At 30.5% G+C, this 19,040-nt stretch overlaps 1 protein-coding gene across 1 annotated transcript in view; it reads left to right on the top strand.

Annotated features, from left to right (window-relative positions):
* Positions 1–19,040, top strand: part of LOC105198916 — a 157,263-nt gene that overhangs the window by 8,937 nt on the left and 129,286 nt on the right. The window lies entirely within an intron of this gene.

Below are 19,040 nucleotides of genomic sequence, written 5' to 3'. Positions count from 1 at the left end.
GCTTGTATTGTTTGTGTGATTTTATATACTTTTCTCACATTCAATGGGTGGGAGGGGGGAAGGGTTAGTATTTATTTCAATCTTAATAATACGTGATATTACTAAATCTTGTTCAATGTAGAGCTGTGTTATGACTGAAAAAATTGCGCGTTCATTGAATTTGAGGAAAGTATATAAAATTATATAAACAATACAATCACGGAGATCTAGCTCCGACCGTAGAAGGCGATCTTATTTGAGTTATGTTGTTACAGTAACGGTCGAATATCTTTCTACTTTAATTTTTTATTATTTACAACATTGTCGTAAAAATCCTGACATTGCACATCCTTAAAATTGTATTGCACCATCAACACAGCCTTTACAGTATCAAAAAATTTTAATATTTTTTTTGCCCTAATTGGTTACTCAAAGTAATTCCACCCGACGAGTACAATTTTCGAACGCAGTCCATCTAGGTAAAAGAGAAAGCTGTATGATCGTGAGACATCTACTTTTGTCACAATGTTTTTGATTGGTTAGCGATGATTATCTGTATTACAAAGCTAAATTAAAAAGATTTTCTTTATTCTCTATTCTCAATTCATTGTTTTCATATAACAATTTTAAAAAGAGAGGAATTTCTACAATTTTTATGGCAAAAAGGAGAATGGGAGGAATATGATTGGAAGGGAGGAATTTCCTCCCTTTTTCCCTTAGTTGGTCATCATAAACTTTTCTCAGTTGCAATAAACACCAACATTTGATCAGATTTGATGTTTGCTACATGTAATAATTCGAGATTTTTATTAACACTTGTATCATAAATAAAAAGGATTAAAAATTTTAGCTGATCTTCAGATAGATAATCATTAAAATTATGCGCTAAACGCAATTAGAGATAAATTATTACATAATAATTCGTAATCTTTATAACTTGTAATTAATTTTCAAGTTTCCTCTTTAGTTCATGTCATTGTATTATGTAATTTTCTTCGTCAAATTTAAAATCAATATAATTTACTTATGGTACGATTTTTTTGTAAATGCCAGGTGAAGAGGCTTGTAAGAGAAACTTCATCTTATATAGGTAAGATTCATCTACATAGTATCGACTGGTGTACATTATCGACCTAAACTAATCTTCACTTTTGCCGTTACATAAAAATATTTTGCATAAACAAATGCGTATTACACATCTGTATTGCATATTCCGCGGTCATATGTATTATTGCAATATTTCATCAGTATGTTGATTGCGTTTCTTGAAAATTATTTAGTGTTGATTTCTTGTTCCTTAGATAAATAAAGGATTTTATTGCATTATGTATACTATATTTAATCTATTAAATGTAAAAACATAGCATTTAAAGTTTAATAATTTTCATTGTATATTGCGCAGTATAACCGAAAATATTATACTTCCAACGTGCCTGTCATGTGATATCGACCAATACAGTATTATTAATAATATCAACTTCTTATGGAAATTTTTCCATTAGATACATATTCTAATTTAATAGAAATGTTTCAAGAAATTTTATCCACAAGTATGAAGAATTTATTTTCTTTAGGAAAGAAAGTAAAACAGAAACGAACAAACACAAAAATCAGAAATTTTAACATGAGATACTTTCATAAAGAAACTGCAGGACAAAAATAAATTGGTTGAACAAACAATATTAAATGCAGAGAAAAAAAAATTAATAGAGAATTAAAGAAAAATAAGAGAAACGATAAATTAAAAAAGCACGGAAAAAAAGCTGAGAAAAAGAATATGAAAAGTTTAGAAAATTAGAGGAAAAGAAAATTAGGGAAAAAGATTAAAAAGGAACTCGAATCAAAAAGAAAACTAGATCATGCAGAAGTTACAGAATGTGTTATTTGCAAAGAAACGTTTAACGTTAGATTAAGTGCATTAAATGTTCAAATTAGGCACATGTCGAATGCAAAGATGAAGAAAATATTATTTATTTTAAGTGTGATATATATAAATATTAATTTAGAATAAAAGATTTTGTTCTAACATTTGAATATCTTCTTCTTATATTAGTTATCATTTTAATCTAAAAACCTACTAATTTAATAATTGTTCCATATTAGATGATAATTTTGTCCCAATTTCGAATTGGAAACGAAAAGAACCCATCTTTTTTTGCTAATTATTATTTTTTATATTTAATAAAAGATAAAAATAATTTCCATCCTTTCAGTAAGTACTATTTAACAAATCACTTTTTTCTTAATTTTTGCTAAGTGTAGCCTAAGTCATACTATAAAAAACTTAGAGCGGTTGATACTAGACAATTCTCTCCTAGCACAAGTTCACTAGTTTTACACTATTAAATTCGTACTGTCGAATTTTATCCACAATTTGAGTTATTTTTAATCATTTTTATAGGTCGCTACTACTTCTATTTAATATTTTGTCAATTTAAATTAAAACAAATAAACCGAGTTAACTATAGAAACGTTAAATTTGGTTCAAATTTAATTTATTACTTACGGTGCATACGTTATTAATACTGACATTACTTTGAAACTAACAAGGGGAAACTCAAAAATAATATCCGTGGTTTTCGATGTTAATTTTTTTGATGATTCTCGAGGCCAAAAAAGTATGTGTTGCAGCGTTTATCAACATGCGACTTTATTTTCGAGTTATGAATTTTTGAAACTTGAATTGGAAATGAAGACTTAGGGCACTCTTAAGTTCTTTTTGTTTCGGATGATACAGGAAAAGTGACGCGAGTAGTTTTCCTGTATTTTACGTTCAGCTATTGTCTTTCGGAATAAATATAGATATATATCCGCGTTGTATGCAGTCTATTTTTACCTCTGGTAAAACGCTTTCAAAGACATAATGCGTTTTACCTTTTAAGGTTACAGTAGAAGTTATGATGATAGGAAAACGAACAATAGTGAACAGCAGTAAACATACATATGCGCATCTGTATCGTGCACGAATAGTCTTTGATGTATGAGTAAGGCCTTATGAATTAAGGAATCAAATCAAAAGCGAATTGAATGCAATCACATATACATCTGATAATTGAGAACAATGAACTTCTTTGTTCGTTTGTTAAGTGTATCCTTCACTTTTACGCCAAGAAAATCGATATTTCTGCAATTATTTGAAATCGATGTTAATGTATTTAGTTTTTTGTGCAAGGATATGGTACATGATACGTGCTATTTGTTTTGAGAAGAAATAATTTTCGAAGTTGAAGATATACGTACAATACGACGGTAAATTGAGATTTCTTGTTACCTTGCACCGCAATAAAACGACTTGAATCACCAATCTTAAGGTTGATTAAGTTTAATTGAGAAACTTTAATATTTAAAGCAGAGTTTCTTAAACTTGTGTAGATCACATGTTTTTTAAAATAACAAATAGTTGCGACTTAGCTTTAATGAACATGAAATAGCACGAGAGAAGAGGATAGTAAATTAATTAATTATTTATTTTACTTAATGTACCATATATTTCTCTTATCTATTTCTTTAATCTATAATCTATTTCTCTACATAAAGAGAATGAAAATTTAAAAAATGCGTTTATTTTCTATTTTTGTTGATAGTAGTTTTGACATCTCTCTCTTTCGCTCTCTCTCTCTCTCTCTCTCTCTCTCTCTCATTCACTTACTCACTCATTCACTCACTCACTCTCTCGATATCAATGCAAATCATTTTTATGCAAGTTTAATAATTATAATTTATTTCAAAATTTAGTTTTAATTCCTGAAAAAGATTAGCATTGAAAAAGTTTTCGACTTACTAACAGATCGTGATCTATAATATGTATTGTATATTTTGGAAATTTCTGATTTAGAGATTAAATTTTAAAGAAGCACAAGTAGCAATTCTATATCTTACGTTTATCGATATTGTAATATATGTATGATACGCAAAAATATTTCAAATAAGATAAAAAATTATTTGATGGGATGTAATAAATATTCATTTAAGTTCTTGCAAGCGGAAGATCGATTTGCAATAAAATTTGGATGTAAATTGGAATATATTGTGGACTATATTGTATAAATTAAAAGAGCACGTGTCTATTTCTAAATTCGTTTGACTCTAATTTTGAGATTGCGTCATTTATATTTAAAATAATGTTAGTGCATGCGGGTTTTAAAATGTAAAATTTATACATTGTCAATAAAATTGTCGACGTGACAGCGATGGCACGCAATGTAAATTCTATCCTTTGAGATTCGTATATTTCTCAATCACGTGTTGTGATCGCTCTTTGTAGCTGTGATAGAATTTACGGCTGCAAAGGCGCGTCGCATCGCGTCGAGACGGTAATTAACGATGTCGCGTCAAATTATTTTGATCCAATCCTCCGGAACCCCATTGTTTCGATTGATTCATAAATTGCTGGTTGCGATTATTTACGATCATTCGGGATATTGCCCGCTGGTATTCGAGCAATTGACGTTCCTCGTTGAGAAATACTATAGAAAAGGGGTCGGTGCAATTGCAAACGTATATTTTAAGTGCGAATGTTTCTTGGTTTCCTTCAAGTCTTTGTAATCCTACGGCGAGTTGGATTCGACGTAATGCGCTGTAGCAGCTTATTGCATAATTCTTTAAATTATCTGTATAACGTGATTATAATCAGCATTCTATTCTTTTGAGATTTTCAAAAAGTTCCTTTAAAAAACAAAATTTTTTTTATTTAGACCAGCTGATTAGATAAAGTTGAAAATAAAGTGTTTGGTATTTGCTCATTTGCGAGAAATATTTTGGATTGCAAAATTAAGCTACAGAAAATTTATAAGTAACAAACAAATTTAACAAATGTTCAAGTAAACATGTAATCGTCAATCTTTGCACTTGTTTCATCTTGAAGAAAAAAGGAAATGTTTTTTACATTTTTTTTTTGTTAATGGTTTCTATTTCGTGATTACCGTCGTTTTATGCTATAATATCTTGATGCAACTACGAAGAATTATTCAAACAATGCAATTTTGTGCAAAATTTCATCCAGTCCAAAGAAGAGGATGCATCGTTCACCGCGCGGTCGTATGTCTATGAGATCTCGCGTATGTGCGTGCACACTCTTACGCGTAATCATGATTCGATCGCGATTAGCACAGAAAGAAGTAATCGTATAAAATTACTTGTGTGCAAAAATATCGAGTACATTACAGCAGTAATCGATAAAGAAAGGAGTTACAACTAATTTGATACGATTGAGACTACTGATACTAAGAGTGGTCTAATTGTAAATCCAAAATTATTTTTTGATAACGATGCATTTAATAATGATTGTAATACCGTTCAAGTCGATTGCAAGATGGATCGAAAGGAAAAAAACCCGAAGAACAGATTTCTTGTAATTCGACTTAAATAAACTTGATCATAGTAGAAATTTCAGAACGCAGATAATAAGTACAATCGTAACGAATATTCAGAATATTACTTATCATTATAGCTTTAGTCTAATCGATCAGAACTATATCTAGTTGGTTGTACTGTGTGAATACAAATGGCCTATCTTTTTTACGCTCACTTTCTGTGATGGAATTATGTTTGAGCGGAAGAAAGGTTACAGATCCAGTCCGCATTCCATGGTGCCTATATTGAGAGAACATCCGCGTGATTATACTTAACTGAGCCATAATTTAACTACCGCCATAAAGTTTCAAGAGGAAGACGCGAGAAAACGGCGGGATCTGCGTTTATCTCACGTGCATTTTGTTTCACGAATACATAACACAACAAACGCAAACTCTTATCCCTGAATTCCTTTACACAGATAAAACGTTTCTTTCCTCTTTGAATTACAAAATTTGGCTGTAAGAAAAGAACTCATTTGTAATAATATTTAGCATAAAGTTGAAAATAAACTTCTATTTAAAGTAAAAAATGAAACAAATAGATTCTTTTACTACAAAATATTCGTAAAATATAAAATACATTAGGAAAGTCATCAATACTGGCATACCATTTTGTTTTTGAATAATAGTTGTTAAATAAAAATTAAATTAAATTAAAATTAAAATTTTAAAAACATAATACAAATTGGAAAATGTTTTCCATTAGATGGTATAGCAGTTTTTATAATATTGTTTCGTACTTTGTAATAATGTTTTTGTAACGTAAACCAAAAAGAGCGTCTGAGAAATAAGGCCCCAAAACTGCCACAGAATTCAGACACGATCCCATAGGAAAGGAGTTAATTATAAAATAAATTGATAAACTAAGAAATTTAATTTATCTTTATGTATTAAACAATAAAGTTTATAAAATTCAAAGGCTAAAATTAAGCCTTTCGCTTTATACATTTTTTTAACATCTTATTAGTGCATATGTAGATCTGACGCAAACTTTTCTACTTTAAAGTATAAAAAACGTGACAAAATTTATTTATTAAGATAATAGTTGAAGATTTCTTGGTTATTTATTTATTTTCATGGAGAAGTGTACCGCTTTACGTTGCACGATTTTATGTTTCAAACCGCACCACGAAGAAAAATATATAAAAGAAAAATATAAATAAAATAGTTTTAGAAAGTTTCAAACATGTAAAATGATCTAATATTATCATTAATATATTCACTATAGTTTAAAGTATGTCATTTGAGAAAGAAAATCATGCGAATTTTATTCTTGCTTATCAAAAATTTGTTTTTAGCAGATTTTATATGGAAGAATGTATAAACTAAGGATTTTTACTTTTAATTATCTAAGCAGATCATGTTTTTAATATTTATACAAATGTTTAATTTTCGAGAAATGGAAAAGAGCCATTTTAGGAAATCTATTAACGACTTTCTTTTAAAAAATATCTGACATAATTTTAAATGTTTTTTATTTAAATATATATTCTATATTTCTATCGTTAAATTATAAATAAATAATGTTACATAATTTTATTTTATATAAATACAATTAGTTTTAAGTAGATATATTCTTTGTCTATCTACATATCGTTTTCTTAGAATATTACTTTTAGAATTCGATTATTTTTCGATCAAACGAAGGGCATTCTTGTGTTCCGCCAGTCTTCGGGGTCGTAGCTGAAGCGCGAACGGAATTTCCGCGTGGGAACCGGTGTTACAGATCGCGATCATCCTCGATGTGCTTCTTCTCAGAACAGTTGTGGTTGCTCTATTCTGTGTTTAAATTAGCTTGGCTCGTTAGGCGTAATTAAGAGGCGGTGGGAGGTGCTTGTGCTGAATATAAAATTCCATCTTACCACCCTTGGGTGCAGCGCTACGCACGCTGGGCTCGTGCACTGTATTTCCACGTGCACGCGGCGTTGCGTGCAATGACCGATTAACCTTCTCTTTCTCTCTCGAAGACGGGAGAATTAATTTCCTATTAATATTCCATGTATGCACATGATGGTTACTTGCTAGAGATGAAATGTATACGCCTCTCGTGTTTTGCGGAAAAAACTACAGATAGAGTAGTACAGATTGATATATAATGAGCTCTCACGCTCTGCAAAGATCAAGTGTAACGCTTGGCGGACGCGGATACGTACGTGCATTTATTTTGATTTTTTCCGAGAGGACAGCGAGCATACTTTATCAACGTTAAAAATCACGCGCTTATTCAGGAAAGCGCGTATTTATCAACAGATGATCGTGCCCCTTCGATGAATCCGCGGTTCCGCTCGAGTAACTCGTTTACGGATTATCATTGTCGAGCGTAAGACGGCGACTCGTAATTCAAAATGCATGGCAAATTGCTCTTGGCTTGTTGCATGCGAAACACAGACTTATTTTAGAGACGCATCTCTGTTGCGCGAATGCATGGACTGTTGAAAACCGCTTGCAGCGCATGCTGACAACAACACAGAAGTTATACTGTGAATGGACGATAAATCGAACGGTAAAATGGAAATGTTTTTAAGTTTACGACATTTATATGATGTTCGTACATTCTGAAACGAGAAAGTTAAAATAGTCAAGCTTGTGTATGTAAAAATCTTAAAATAAATTTGTTATCTTAAAACTGTGTTAGTTATTTGTCGAGAATATCTCTAAAGAATTTTTTATACTTATAGAGGTTGGAATTAAAATAAGGGGACAATCTTAAGAATAAGCTTCACACCAAAAACATAAAAAAAAGATTTATATTGACATATATTCGCAAACTATGATGTAAAACGCAGATGTGAGATATATTGATTTATTTTGTAAAAACCGCTAGTGACAATCGAATATCCGATAAATAATTTCTTATGTATGTACAGTCTTGCAGATTTTAATATAATTATACAGCACTACAGGGTCCCGCATCATAAATATTTCAGGGAGCGAAGGAAGATAAAATTTTGAACTAAAAGTTCCTTTACTAATTTTGACTCAGATCATTATTTACCGAGTTATTAATGGTTAAAGTTAATCAATTAGATTGCGTTCAGCCGGGGCGCTCAGAAGCGTACTGTGCCGTGGGGCTTCTCGCGCTTACTGTACCCTACCGTAAATTTGGTATGTGAATCATATATCAATAGTATACGAATGATATATGAATCATATCTGATCGTATAAGAATTATATGCGAATCTATATTATATGCGAATCGTATGCGATCACATGGCAATCGCATTATTAGACATACGATCGTTATGCGATCACATACGAATTACATATCACGGGCGGAAATTATATAGAATCACGTGTTTAACATGCGGATTTATCGTATAAGAATCATATATGATTCTATACGATAGCACATCCATCATATACGATATACATCTTATACGAAATACATGCATATTTTACCAAGCGTAACTCTAATTAAATCATTGAAGTCATCATTGAAAAAGTTTTCTGAAACCGAGTTTTTTTTCGCATAACAACAATAAATGTTAACTCGATTTATAAATTATCTTACATTTGTTTATTTATTTGCAATAACTATAATTATATACATTTTAAATAAATAATTATTTTATTTTGGCTGTTACACTTTGGATAATACACATATATTGTCGATGTATTTAAAATCAGTTTATTTTTTGTAATTTATGCAGTATTTGAATCTTTTTACAGATTATTAATGATATTTATAATGAAAAATATATAATTATATATATACTTTTAGACGAAATAGGTTCATGAATGAAGAAAATTGATTTATATCCTAATGAGCAGATAATATTTGTTAAACGTTTTTTAATAAAAATTTTTTCATATTTAATTTAATTATTGTATTATATTAACATATATTTTTTAAAGTAGTAGATAGATATTTTGACCATTACTGTATCAATACAAATTGAACAAGAGTGCCTTCAACGGTTGCAGCTAGATCTTCGTGCTTGTATTGTTTGTGTGATTTTTATATACTTTACTCAAATCTTGTTCAATTTAAAACTGTGTTATGACTAAAAATTAATTTGGCACGCCGTTCATTAAATTTGAGTATTTTTTATATATTTTTTAGTTGCATTCTTATTTAAACAAATAACAAAAGTTATTTTAGATGCTATTTCGCATTTGTGAAAATAGTAAAAGAACTATTTTATTTACTATTAAAATTAATAATAATTTATATTGTATGTTAAATATGCTCCTTCCAGTATTATATATTCTAAGGTTGCAAGCTTTTAACTCTGTACGCCGAGAATTTTAGCGTTATAAGAAAAAGGCTAGTGTGGCACTTCTCAGATTCCTCTCTGCCGATAATATTTAAATATTTACCCCCACTCTATCGAAATTTCCCATAATTTCTCATAATTCTCCATAAATCCTCATTATTTTGGTAGAGTAGGGGTAAATATTTGGATATTATATTTATGTGAAATTAGACCTTTAGAGATGAGACTCTCATAGAAACCAATAGATCTTGGCGCACCATCTCGCATCTATTACACGGAAGCGCTCATTGCTTTCCACTCGTTCTTGAGGCGCAAAAAACAATTTATCTCAGCCCTTCAAAAGATTGAAGTTAACTTCAAAGTTTCGAATTCTTTTGAAGTTTCGAATCTTCAAAGTAAGTCAAAAATAACAACCCTGGAATTGACATCAAGGACCAATATTACAATGTTACTAAAATGAAATTAAATTGTTATTAAAGGTCTAGCGTTTATGAGTCTAGAGCTTAACCTTTAAACACACCGATCCTGTAAAATACGGAAACACATTTTTGGGTCTGGGAGATTTTTTCAACTTTGAGAAGCTATAACTTTGATTACAATCAATATTTTTCTATGATGTTTTTTTAAAACAAAAGTTCAAAATCTCAAGAGTGTAACTGCACAATTGGCATTGCCGAAAAATAATTTATTGTAAAGTTATAAAAGAAAAACCATTAAGCAAAAATGAGAAATTGGTCAAAAATCCACTTTTTCTTCAAAAAATCATATTTTCGTAACTAAAAACATTTAAGAACTTTCAAATACGGTGTTTTAAAGCTAAAGAGTCACACTTTCAAAATAAAATTTGGCAAAGTCATTCCTTTTAAAAAAGATAATTATGTAACATGGAGAATATGAGGTATTTTTGGGCATCTAAAAATCCACTTAAAAAAAAATCATATTTTTGCAACAAAAAACTTTGAAGAACTTTACAATACGGCGTTTTAAAGCTAAAGATTCACACTTTCAAAAAAAAAAAAAAAATTATATCTTTGTCATTTCTATTAAAAAATGTACTTATGTAACAAGGCGAATATGAGGTATTTTTGATTAAATCGTGTCTAAAATTGAAAATTGATGTGTTTCATTATATATTTCGGAAAAACTCCTTTTTCTACAGCATTTTATAGTATTCCAACTTTAGACAGAGTATGTGCGAGTAACATCCGCAAACCGACTTGTTTGAACGTATTTTGTCCAGCTCTTTTATGTAAAATACTCACTAAAAAAGTTTCACTTACACACTATATGGGTCGCATTGACCCTAAGAAAACTTTGCTGCCGTGCCATTCGAATTCTAGTTGAGCAAAAAAATTGATCAATCATATCAATCAAAAGAGATTTTAAACTTTTTTTACGTCTTAGTCCGAACCTCCTATCTCATTCCGTCTTCACATAGCGAGCGTTCAAAACTTCATATAGGGTCTCTCAGACCCACTTATGTGTTTAAGGGTTAAGCATATAAAGTTGAAATATCTGAGTTTTCAGGCTAAGATTTAAGCGTCTAAAACTTAAGAATCTACAGTTTAGAAGTTATTGATTTAGCTCTGAAATTTACGAAAATGCTGAACTTACAGCTATACTTCTTCGACGTCGGTACGGCAGATTTGCGCGCGGGACAAAGGGTAAAGAGAGGGGAGAACGCTAACAACAAGTTAAAGCTAAATTTACAATAAAAATGACAGACAATAAGAACAGGGAAAACAGGCAATAAATTTCAACCAATCAGAAACCACGGAAAATATATACAAATCAATCAAAAGTTGCAAAATCTATTGCCCGTTGTTATTCCTTGTTTTTATTGCTTATACTTTTATTGTGTATTCAGCTTTAAGGCGAAAGCACACACTTTTGCATAGCTGCATAACTGTCTGCATAAAGAATTTGATTGATCCATTAGCACATGCATAAGAAAATGAACCAATCAATTTCTTTATGCATACGGTTATGCAGCTATGCAAAAAGGGCCTCAAGGGCCTCGCACATGAAACGAATAACATAACATAAGCATAACATAAGACCTATGGACCAATGAGCATCCAGCATAAAGTCGCCATATTGATTTACATAAAATTCCCATTGGTCCAGAAGTATTATACTACGCTTATGCTCTGTTAAGCATTTGTAAGGCCATAAAGTGTGTGCTAGAACCTTTAGGCTCTTTGTCCAACGCATACATCTGTCTTTGTTTTTCGATTGTAGCGCCATTTGCGAAAAGATCTGTCAACTACTGTTGCACACAATTACTCCTCTGTTTGCCATTTACGTGCGCTAAGTGAATGTTGTATGTATGTACACCCATGAAATTTGATTCTGTCCATGGAGAAATTTTCCAAACTAAGAAGTCGCTATCTTTCTACATACTTGCAGTTTATGATTAACGACCAATCAAATCTAGTCTTTACATTAATCATAAACTGCGAATATGTAGAAAGTGGTGACTTCTCAATTTAGAAAATTTCCCCATGGACAGAATCAAATTCCATGGGTGTACACCCAAGGACTTTGATTCTGTCCATGGGGAAATTTTCCAAACTGAGAAGTCGCTATCTTTCTACAGACTTACAGTTCATGATTAACGTAACGACCAATAAGCTCTAGTCGTTTCATTAATCATAAACTGCGAGTATGTGGAAAGTGGTGACTTTTTAGTTTGGAAAATTTCCCTATAGACAGAATCAAAGTTCTTGGGTGTACAGTCGCCTGCATTATAGTTGCGACACTTTTTCTTCGATGATTTTCGGAATGTAGCCTTTCTCATCGAGTGGCGAACGTAATTGGTTAGATCTACAAGTAAGAACCAATCACGTTCTCAACTCTCGTTATAGTTGCGCGTTCAGAAACGCATCGAAAGAAAAGTGTCGCAACTATAATGCAGGCGACTGTACACCCAAGGAAGTCGATTGTGTATCATGTAACTAGAGTGAAAATGACAAAAGTGAACAAATTTACTAGAGTATTTATAATTTTATTGGTCAACTCCTAGTGAATTTGCTCACTTTTGTAATTTTCACTCCAGTTACATGATACACAATCGACCCCAAAGATTTTGATTTTGTTCATGGGGAAATTTTCCAAACCAAGAAGTCACCACTTTCTACATACTCGCAGTTTATGATTGACCTAGTTTACACCAAACACTTGACACGCATACTAACAAGTAACTTTCTATTAAAATTGTCTTAAGCCTGCCGCAGACGATACGTTTTTTCTTACTGGATTTCTAACTGGATTGTCTTACTTGCTACCGTACGAGCAATGGTACTGGCAGTGCTACTGGCCGTGGCTTCACACGGTGTGAGTTTTCGTACGGGCTGAGCAACTGAAATTTGTTTCATAGAAGCGGCACGCTTAAATATGGATGAGATAGATGAGATGGATGAAATTATTGCAACAGTTGTACTTTGTCGTAAAATTGCTATTGCATTATTTTTAATTATTGAAAAATTGCGACAACAAAATAAATATCGCCGACGTTTATGGAGTCGACAGTCAATACATTCTTTAATGCCTTACTTTTACTGTGCTTATTATGGTAATTTGGTGTGTTTATCGCATATAAACATGGTTCCTATTAGTAGGCCTCTATTAAATATAAAATACTTTTTTTGGACTATTTTGAAGTCTTTTCAGTTTTGCACGACATCATGTTTGCGAAGTGAATTCACGTTTGAACTTTGACAACACTTCGACAGTATAACCTGGTATAACCCAGTATAACCTATACAGACTGCGTCCTGATTGGCTTTCACAATAAACCAGTACAGAATCACGTAAGAAAAATAGGACATGATCTATTACGAAAATCCAGTACGCGAGCCAGTAGCGTAGCCCGTAAGCTACCCATTTCCAGTACGGGAACACGTAAGACTGCCAGTATAGGAGCACGTAAGCAATCCCGTAAGAAAAAACGTATCGTCTGCGGCAGGCTTTAATTTTGACAATACGTGTAAATGTATACGTGATATCTATATTTAATTAATTATCTTGACTTATATTGTAGCAGCTTAATATACTATTCATTAAATTTATTACCGAAATTAAGATAATTGAATAGAAAGTTACTAAATATTACGCGTATCAAGTATTCGGTGTAAACAAAGCCATAAATAAAACGACTAGAGTTTATTGGTTGTTACGTTAATCATGAACTGTAAGTATGTAGAAAGATAGCAACTTCTCAGTTGGAAAATTTCCCCATGGACAGAATCAAAGTTCTTAGGTGTACAGTTGTGTTCATTATAGTTGCAACACTTTTTCTTAGATGCGTCTCTGAACACGCAACTATAACAAGAGCTGAGAACATGATTGGTTCTTACTTGTGGATCCAACCAATTACGTTCGCCGCTCGATGAGCAAGGCTACATTCCAAAAACCATCGAAGAAAAAGTGTCGCAACTATAATGAACACGACTGTACAGTTGTGAGCTAAAAGGTTGCAACACATTTTCTTCGATGGTTAGATGATTTGATGCTTAATTGGTTGGATTCAAAGGTAAGAACTAATGACGTTCGATGAGCAAGTCTACATTCCAAAAACAATCGAAGAAAATGTGTTGCAACCTTTTAGCTCACAACTGTACAGCTGTTCAGAAATGAAACATTTTGTTTGGCTTTTAATTGGAATGGTAAGAGTGTTGTTTGTTGGAGTTTTTTGCACTGCGTGACGGTTTCATTTCATACATGCGAGCTACACAACGTCAGTAAATGACAAAAGTTAACCTCGATTGACAGATCTACGACCCGAAAATAAATTTTTAACTTTTTTTTTATTTTATTGTAAAATCTTTCATATTGCACTTTTTTGGTACGTATTCTACAAAAGGATTTTGTGATCTGTCAAGTCAGTTCAAAGATTAAAAAAAAAAACTGTAATGTATCGGTCATTTCCGTTGTTTTTTAGGGTCTATAGTTTAAAAATCCAAGTGTTTAAGAATTGAAAGATGACGTGCAAATCTGACTTTTGCTTACATTTTTCAAATTATCAAAGGTTTATTTCTTTTTATACTCACAACAAACTCTATCGCAACAAAATGTCATATACTTGATAATTTTCAAGAGTTAGAATATACCATTCGCCCCTTTTTTTTATCATGGGGAAATCCATCATGGGTACAGTTAGAAGCTAAAAGGATGCAACACATTTTCTTCGATGGTTTTTGGAATGTAGACTTGCTAATCGAACGGCAAACGTAATTGGTTCTTACCTGTGGATCGAACCAATTACGTTCGCCAATCGATGAGCAAGTTTACATTACAAAAACCATCAAAAAAGAAGTTTTGCAACCTTTTAGCTCCTAACTGTACCCCTTTTCTCTCTCGGGGAAAAGGGGAGAGGGCCTGACTCGGGACTCTTACTGGGTAAAACCCTAAGGTGGTCCACTTGATCGAACAAGGGGAGCGTCCTGGGATTCCTGAGATCGCAATCAACAAGTGCCTCACATACCATTCGCCCTAAGAAAAAGTGAAAATCTTTATCATTGAAGTTAATGTAGAAATTTTGCACTTTTCACGTTTTTGCCTTAAGAAAAGTTTCATGATCGACCGGTAACTATAATTTAACTTACAAGCAAACCTACCCAAGTGTTACACTCCGATTTTGATGAGCTTTGAATATGTTGTATTCTAGGTCAAAATAAGAGATACGTATTTTTTTATACGGGCCCATACGCACTTTTAGGAGGTGAAATAACCCTTTGAAACAAATCGGTGTTTTTCTTTCGAAGCGTATATCGTCGAAACTATAAGAGATAGAGAAAAATGTTCTAAATGGAAGTTTGGAAGAAATGGCTTGAAAAGTACTTTATAAAAGTAATAAAAAAAATATTTATTTTAATTTTTTAAAAATATTTTTCCCCACCACATACCTATTTTTTTCAAAATTTTTGATTTTTTTAAAACGTAAAATAAAGCTTATTTTATTACAAATTCAGCGATATAAGATAAAGTTATGTTCCAACATCCCATGTTCCAAAAATAATTAAAAACCTCTCAATACGCATGGTACACACACCCGTTCGTGCGCTACAGAAGTGTCCCCCTTCGATTTTGACAAGCTTTTAATATGTTGTAGATAAAAATATGGGACACGTATTTTTATATACCATATGTTTGTCAAGAGGATAAAACACGCTCTTGAAATAAATCGATTTTTTAATTTTTGAAGTAATCGAAACAGTAAAAGATATAAAAAAAAGTTTCAAAAAAAGTTTTGTGGATTTCTCTATACTTTATAACAGTTTGTTCAAATTTTTCGAAAATGTCATTTTTCTCGAAATTCTCTTCCTCTTTTAAATTTTTAAAAAGTTTAAAATTAATCTTATATCAAAACTTATAGCAGATTTAACAACAAATTCAAACACGTATAATAACGTTATAGCCCGAAGACATATTTTTCAGAAATAAACTAAAAATATCTATATCGCTATACATCCATATCTGCTTTATGGCGTCTGTTGTTAATATTTCTTTTTTATTTGACTGACTATAAGACTTTTTTGTATTATTATATGTTTATATGTTTTTTTAGGTTTAATTTTATTGATTTCTTTATTATTTTACTTATTTTATTTTATTTATTTATTTAGTTATTTATTTAGTTATTTATTTATTTATCAACCATTGGATGTTTATACATTTAGGCCGTGAAAGAATTTTTTAAAATATTTTTCAGATATAATTATATTATATAATTATGATATAAATTTGCATATCAGAAATAATATTTTAAAAATTCAATCTCTTATTCATAATCAATTTTCATCTTCCAGATTCGCAAATCTTTTTAGATATGCATGGTACAAGAATGTTTATATTAAAATGAAACCTCCTAAATGTGAGACACCTGCAAATTTTTGTTTTAAAAATTGTAATCCTATTTGTAACTCCTGTCATGATATAGCAGTTTTTAAATGTGCTTGATGTACAAAATCAAATATACGGGATTTTTTTGACAAAACAAATTCTGGGCGTCCTCATTATTATACAGATTTTCAACAATAAAAAATAAATAAATAAAAAATAAATAAGTAAATAAATAAATAAAAAAAAATTAAAAAATAAAAAAATCAATAAAATTAAATCTAAAAAAACATACAAAAATATAATAATACAAAAGGTAGTCAATTTAAAAAAAAAAAAATTAACAATAGACGCAATAAAGTGGATATGAATGGGGCGCGTGTATAACGATATACAGGGGTTGGACAAAATAATATGAACACGTATTCTAACTCCAAAAAATAGGCGTAATTTAAAGTGTAACTTTGTCAAAAATAATCGTAAAAAAATTAAAAAAAAAAGCATTTTAAAGCTTAAAATCTCTAATTTGGAAATTGATAAGTCATTAAACGATTTACAGGTTGGTTGTTTACAAAGTTACGCGGATTTAAATGGGGATGCGTCAGATCTTAAAATATTTTACAAACTTTGCAAAGCTCCACAACGCGAAATAAAAATTGCACGCAAATGCGGTTTACACGAAAGCGTGAATCTTTACCTTTAATTTGCGTTTTTAATGACCGTTGTACAATTTTTTTTCACTGAGTTAGGCAACACTGAAGCAAAAATGGCCTCTTTTTCTTGAATTTCTTTCTTCACTTCCTAGTGTAAAAGAATCTTCGAGAAAAATTAATTTAAATAATCGAAAGGTTTTGCCCTTTAAAAGCTCTGGAAGATCGTTTTATATATATATATATTTTTGTTTTACAAAGTTCAACTTCAACAAAAATTAAGTGAGCGTTTAATAGTAAAATTAAAAGATCACCTACAGTTAGTACCTCTCCAAAAAAATGTGTAATATAATAAATCAACAAAAACGATAAATCAAATGTTTTAAAACGCATTTTACAGCTTAATGTTTCTACATACAATTTTAATATCAACTTTGAAAACGTATACTGATTTTTTATGGAGCTATACAGATAAAAATAAAGATATAGGAAAATTTATTATGTATTTTGCGAGTTTATTTGACGTGAATTGAAAATTGCACACAAATGTGGTTTACAGCATTTGAAAGCGTTGAATCTCTACCTTTAATTTGTGTTTTTGTTGAGCGTTGTACGATTTTTATTCATTGAAATATACAACATTGAAGCAAAAGAAGCCATTTTTGCTTCAGTGTTGCCTAACTCAGTGAAACAAAATCATACAACGCTCATCAAAAACGCAAATTAAAGGTAAAAATCCACGCTTTCAAATGCTATAAACCGCATTTAAGTGAAATTTTTATTTCGTGTCGTGGAGCTTTGCAAGAATTGTAAAATATTTTGAAATTTGACGCATCTCCATTTAAATCTGCGTAACTTTGTAAACAATTGTCACATCGTTGCACATCGTTTAATGACTTATCAATTTAAAAACTAGAGATTTCAAACTTTAAAATGCTTTTTTTAAAATTTTTTTACGATCATTTTTGACAAAGTTACACTCTCTTGAATTACGCCTATTTTTCGGAGTCAAAATAGGTGTTCATATTATTTTGTCTAACCCTTGTAAATATTTTTAGTTTATTTCTAAAAAATGTGTCTTCGGACTATAACTTTATCATACATGTTTGAATTTGTTGTTAAATATGCATAAGTTTTGATATAAGGTAAATTTAAAATTTTTCAGAAATTTAGAAGAGGAAGAGGATTTCGAGAAAAATGACATTTTCAAAAAATCTGAGCAAACTGTTATAAAGTACATACAAATTCATAAAACTTTTATTTGAAACTTTTTTTTATATCTTTTACCGTTTTGACAATATTAACTCAGAAATTAAAAAATTGATTTATTTCAAGAGCGTGTTTCATCCTCTTGACAGTCATATGGTATATAAAAATACGTGTCCCATATTTTTATCTATACTACAACATATTAAAAGCTTGTTTTAATCTGAGGCGGACACTTCCCTGTGCTTCGTTGTTAATAAATTTATATTTGCTCATTTATTTGAAATTTGTCTAAAATTTCTTAAAATGTTTGTAACGTATTAATTATTTTGTAATATGAAATAATGTACGGCTCTTTAATTTTTTTAAATTTAAGAATTATATTTCCTATTTAATTTGATTGCAGGGATGGCATGTTTTAAGTAAAATATTTATAAAACTCTGTGATTAAAACTTGTTTGAAACACTTGTTTTAAACATTTTTATGTTAAACAGTTTTAAACAATAGTTTTAAGCAATAGTTTAAAACTCTCTAAATCATCGTAATTAAAATATAAAGTATTCGGAAAATATTGTAAAACATACTTAATAGATAATACTTACATACAATACTTAATAGATAAATTTCAGAAAATAGAATGCTTTATTTATATTTTTTGTGTTTTCTTTACATTTATAAATATTTATTTCCATTTATAAATATTTATTTATAAAAAATAATGGGAATCGTGAAAATGTAAATATAGACATATATAAAACGGCAAATACGAGTCAAGCGCGATAAACGGCGCGCA

The sequence above is a fragment of the Solenopsis invicta genome, chromosome 1 (genome assembly GCF_016802725.1).
Source record: "Solenopsis invicta isolate M01_SB chromosome 1, UNIL_Sinv_3.0, whole genome shotgun sequence".
NCBI classification, from domain to species: domain Eukaryota; kingdom Metazoa; phylum Arthropoda; class Insecta; order Hymenoptera; family Formicidae; genus Solenopsis; species Solenopsis invicta.
The sequence above is the reverse complement of the archived record's forward strand: the minus strand, read 5'-3'. Positions and strand labels throughout refer to the sequence as shown.